This window comes from Conger conger, chromosome 4 (assembly GCF_963514075.1).
Source record: "Conger conger chromosome 4, fConCon1.1, whole genome shotgun sequence".
Lineage (NCBI taxonomy): Eukaryota > Metazoa > Chordata > Actinopteri > Anguilliformes > Congridae > Conger > Conger conger.
The window spans coordinates 50016232-50022231 of NC_083763.1; the positions used below are offsets into that span (position 1 = coordinate 50016232).

General features: G+C 36.2%; 1 protein-coding gene across 1 annotated transcript in view; it reads right to left on the reverse strand.

The window, feature by feature from the left end:
• The window catches only part of cdh19 (cadherin 19, type 2), a 30899-nt gene extending 25131 nt beyond the window's left edge, over window positions 1-5768 (reverse strand). The window contains exon 1 of the mRNA XM_061239607.1: window positions 5638-5768. The gene's annotated coding sequence lies outside the window, so the exon portion shown is untranslated. The remainder of the gene's footprint in view (window positions 1-5637) is intronic.
• Window positions 5769-6000: the final 232 nt, after the last annotated feature.

Genomic DNA, 6000 nt, shown 5'->3' on the forward strand with positions numbered 1-6000 from the left:
ATTGTATGAAGGAAATTGATCATCAATAATTGATGGCATTTAAAAGAATGGGAGTGTTAACTGCCAAATAGTTTAAAAATGTCTGTTATACCTGTATATGATAGAATGCATTAAAAGTAAACTTTCCAGTGGCAAAGTGATCCAAAGAAACTTCTGTGTATATATATATATATACACAATATATACTATATATATATATATATATATATATATATATATATATATATATAATATATATCGTATATATCGTGTGTGTGTATATATATATATATATATATATATATATATATATATATATATATACACAGAAGTAAGCAAGATCTTACAAAAATAAATTTTGAATAAGATCTTGCTTACTTATATTTCAAATTCACCTTGCTATTCTTTCTGTTGACAAACTTTCAGTTTCTTCTCCCTGATGATGCTCAGCTTGATTTGAGCAACCAGAAAATACATAATGTATTGTATATATTATAATGTGCTGTATTTATATGTGCTGTAGCTGACCTGAGATTTAAAAACAATATTTTGATGGACGAAAAAATGCAGTTGTATGGACCGGTTGTCCTCCAGCATATCAGATGAGTCAAGGTCAGATGATTTGTCATGTCCATGCCAAAATCACGTGACAAATGTTTTCACTCCCCTTCCTAATATTTTTCCTTTGCATTTTGTGTCTCATGTCTCTGTTCTATTTCCGAAGTCATTTCTGCTCATTCCTGTCTGTTCATTCAATCATTATTAATTTCACCTATGTCTCCGTCTTCCACTACTTATAGGTATTTCCTTCCTGTCACTTGTCATCGTAGTTAGTATTGTATTTAAGCCTGTCCCTTTTTAGTTTTCTTGGCTAGTTTGATATTCCTTTCTAGCCTCTGCTTCCCCGGTCCTTCACCTTTGTGGTATCTGCTCTGTTTTGATCAGTCACAGTTTTTGCGTATATTTGCTCGTTTTGATTTTCCTAATATGTATTTAAGCAAATAAAAATATATAAATATTTTTTATATTAACATTTAAAAAAAAAAGTGTCTATTGTTAAGTTTGGTTTATTGATACTTTTTTTTTTTAATAGCTGTAAAGTGGGGATTTTTAAGCCCCCATTAAATCAATGGTATTTGGCTGTTATTTAGCTACCTTTGATATTATTTGACTTTCTTTAGATAGTAGGCTAGTTTTGGAGGAATTAATGGACTCTTCTTGAAACTTTTGTCTATATAAGAAATATGCTACTCTGCGGTCCCCTACTGTCTGACATTGCAAGTATTTCAGACAGCGATGGATTAGAGTGCTCACATTTGCCATCTGGTCGTGGTTGTGTGAGCAACAACTAGTTACTGTGAGAAAAAAAAAAATATATATATATATATATGCACATTTTTCATTGCCCGGCAGATCTCCTGAGGCAGAAGTGCCAAATGAATCACAAAATCACTATGTGAAAACTATATTTCAATACATTTTCTCTCGTTTCAATCAAATTTTTTTCTGAAAATCACAGGTGCCAAAATTATTGGCACTGTTAACAATTATTGTATTGTTAAACATACCACTTAGCATTGTAAGGACAATAATGAAAAGGTATAAAACATATGGAATGGTTGTAAACTTGCCAGGAAGAGGACACAAGTGCATATTATCCCCACGGACAGTAAGGAAGATGGAGAGAGAGGCCGTAAGAAACCCAAGGATCGCAGTTTAAACATTGCAGATTGGTTGTGTCTTGGGGTCACCAAGTCTCAAAAAAATCATAAAATGGCACCTCCATACCAATAAACTGTTTGGAAGGGTGGCACAGAAAGACAGTCCTTACAGAGCACAATAAACAAGACCAAGTATCTTGAGTTTGCCAAACCTCATTGAAATTATGATTGGAAGTTCTATGGGGAGACAAAAATGTAATGTTTTGGCCATACATATCATCGACATGGAATGCAAAATGGAATGCATACATAAGGAGAAGCACATCATACCAACTGTCAAATATGGTGGTGGATCATTGATGTGATGTTTTGCTGCCAGTGGTCCAGGGGCACTATTTTTAATATCAATGGCACAATGAATTCAACAAAGTACCAGGAAATCTTGGCAGACAATCTCGTTGCCTCTGCCAGGAAGCTAACTGTATTATGTTTTAGGTTACAGCATTTTTTACTGGATGCCAATATTTCTGGAGCCCACTGTAGGTAGTGTAACACCTGGAATCATGTTATGTCTATAAAAACCCATAAAAAGTCCACCACTGATGGTAGGTAATATGAGGAAGCTTCATAGATAGAAGGATGGAGTTTGAAAGGTGGATAAAGTTGTCCTATAAAGATATCCATGGAAAATGCCCTCCACTTTACATGTTTGATTAAATATTTTGTTACTTGTGTCTGAATTACTTTTAAATGTAATTAGTTGCAGTAGTGTTAATAAATGTCATTGTGGATGCTGATCCAGAGAACACATTGGTAAAATTGTGTATTAGTACTGGGGACAAGCTATTTATTAGTCTTAATGCCATTATTTCATCAAAAATAAAGCATAGTTTTAATTGGTCTTAGGGGGCCTAGCACAGCCATACTGTTTAATGTTCCAAATCACTAAACTATGACACCTCTTCTTTTCTTAGATACAGTGCTGGCTGCCCCTTGCAATACTAGTTCACCATAGCCGACAAACATCATAAAAACAAAATCGAACAATGCAATTATATTTTCTTTGCAGTGGAACAAATGCATAAGAAGGAACAGAGGAAAATACATATACTAATTTAATATCTAATGCATCATGAATTTTGTATTACTTTATCAAAAGTTAGAAATTCTGACTGCAGGACATTGTTTTCAACAACATTCCAAGCTTCATGCAGTGTTAGATATTTATTAGTCAGGATAAATAAACTGTATTCACTGCATGAAACTATACTGCATAATACCTGCCACAGAAATTAAGGCTTACGACTTAACAATTACTTTAGCACTGTTACACATCAGCAACAAAGACTAAACATTTTAGATAATATACTGTATAAATAATATTCTATATTAAATTACATTCCATGCAAATACATCAAAGTTCCAGTGAGTAGAGTAGGGGGAAATTTATTTTTTGCTCATTTCTGCTGGAGAAAAGAGGGTTCGGCCATCACTTTGCAGTTTGACCTAGGTTTCATGCATCTTATGCATTTTTCAAATTTTTCTAAATATTATCACATCATGAATAGCCTGTGCACGATTCATTGCTGCATTAAATCTTCTATGGCTCAGAGAAAAAAAAGTCCATGATATCAAGACATTTTTCCACAGGAGGCCCATATATTGGAATTGGAATTATTGAAAGTTCATCATGCTCCAATGCCAGCTCCCTCATTACAGCATTCTGGGTTTGTCCTGAAATGTGATTCAAGTAAAAGACAAGCACATGTTCTGTCGCTGGCTAGCAAGGAGTGCATGCTATTATTGTAATTTTTTATACGGATGCACAGTAGCTACCCTACAAGGTGACTTGAGTGTTACATTAGTTTTCTGCTTCATTTGGAGCTTCTGCCTCGGGAGATCTGGTGGCAAATTTGCATATATTTTTAGTTTTTTCTGTAGGAAATACTTGTTGTTCAGAAAACCACCACAAAATGTGAGCACTGTAATTGCAATAGCACTGTAATAATCACTGAGGCTGTCTGTTTCAGGAAGTGAATACAGTACCAAAATACTTTCCATAGGGAATTTTATGAGGAAGGAGCGTGCATTATTTTCACAGAACTCTCATACAGTTCTCAGAACAGTTCTGTGGTAATCAAATTAAATCTCTCTTACCTTCCTGCCAACTCGGACAGAGGCCAAGATTCTACCACGCAACTTAGCTTACTTCACATTAACTAACACTTTAGGACATCCACCCAGGTGAACTAGTGTACGCGCTACGCTAGATAGAACTTCCAAACAACCTGGAATTTGATAGACGCTGCGCTATGCTGTATCACGACCAACAGCTAAACAAAAGTTTGCGACCTGTGACCAATGCCACCAGCATTGCCTAGGCCAAAGGACTCCAACTGACAAGCAGCTTCTCACTGAAATTCCTGACGGCTCCACCTCTCTAGGAAACCCACGACCAGAGAAAACAACGCATGAACGGACTCAGTAAGACTGACCAAACATCCCAGGTTTAATTGTGGTTAGCCTGCTGTGAATGTATGTGTTTCTGTTTGTCGTTCACCTTATTATTTAAATACACTCTTTTAGCTGTGTAGCTTATTTATGTGAATCGGTTCGCCATATGTAACCTGAAGAGTTAATCACACACATGTTGCACTCCTAACCAAAGCTAACTCTTTTTTCGAACTTCACTAATAACTAGTAACGTGCACGCACACTACACAAACACACTGTATGTCCTCCCCTCTCTTTGTCCAAAGACAAAAAGGGTTACTGGTGCAATCACGTGCACACCCGCATTGACACACACCTCACTTTTCCTTTGTCTAAGACAAAGTGTATGTACGTGCATACATGCACACACATGCACACACCTCCCGTTTCTTAGTATTGTTCTCTGTAATTCTGTAATTGTTAGTCCATGTCTACTGTCTGTTTGTAGTTTTGTTTCATGAATTATTTTATTAAACCCGGTGTCTGTTTTGGTGTTGCATTACATGAGAGCCAAGTCAAATGAGTGTTCCGAAGAATATTGGTTATTTTAATTATTCATAAAAATACTACATTTGTGAGATATATACGTTTTAAATAGTCATCCTCACTATTTTGAAGAACGTGAAAACCCAACACAAGATATTTCAAGAAAATGCTATGCCTAGGCAACTTAAGTCTATTGCGCTGGCAAGGGTGGGCTCACAACAAATTTCTTGCTACAAATGACTGCTCCGCCGAAATGCAAAATGGCTGCCCCCTACTGTCCTAACCTCACAAGTATTTTTTCCCGGCCGGCAGCATTCTTGCTGCAGAGGCAAAAGGTCAGTAGCTAATTAATTGTTTAATTAGAGTTGATGCCAAAATACACTACCGTACATTAGGTCAGATTACAGTCCTATTGTCTCCAGCTAGTGTTGCATTGTACTGATAAAGGGATCATGAAGTTTGTCAGCTTTGAAACAATGATTGAGATAGTGAGGTTATAATGAGAAAACATGAAATAATTATCATGTTTGACATGATCAATGGTGATGGAAAGCCAGCAGGACTTTGTCTGGTCCAGTGTCTGGTTGGCTGTATGTCTATATTCCCATCCCACACACTGCCAATAATGTGGCCTACTAAGCCTTGAAAGAGAGTGAGAACACATTAAAATACTACAGACAAAACACATAGACTACAGAAAAAAGATTGCAACCTGAATGGTTTCTATTACTACCTGCCTAAAAGTCCAATTGATTCTTTATAAGGTGATTTCCGCTTCCAAAAACACTTGTATATAAAACACTGTGAAAAATATATTTGTCAAACCTTAAATAAGCTTGTAATTGATTTAGTAAAAAAGAAATAAACATAGGGCAACTAAAATAGAAAACTATTTTCCTAGCTTGCCCAAAACCTTCCTTTTCATAAACTATGTACAGCTAGAACTTGAAAAAAGTCCACTAACAACAGCATTAACAACAGCAAGCTGAGATTTGACAGTAAACAATGAGTTGCCTACCTTTGCATGTTATGATCAGTATAAATCACACCTTTCCTGATCTCCGGGAACTGCCGTAAAACATTAGTGTAATTTGTACAAAGAATTCTGAATCAGTCTTGTTGAGGTGTTTAAAGGATTGCAGAGTTAGTGAAAATCTCTTGGGAGAGAAACTCTGGTCACCCACACACTGAACACTCCCTACCACTGAAAACCTCCTCCCCTCTCTTTCCCTTTTTTCATTTTCTGAAACTTCTAGAGGAAGAGCAAACACAGGCACTTTGTCTGGGGGTCACATCTGAACTGGGCCGTACATTCACTGCCTTCATTATGATGCAGACAGCTAAGGCCTGGAGAGACAAATGGATTTCTATCTTTTTTTTC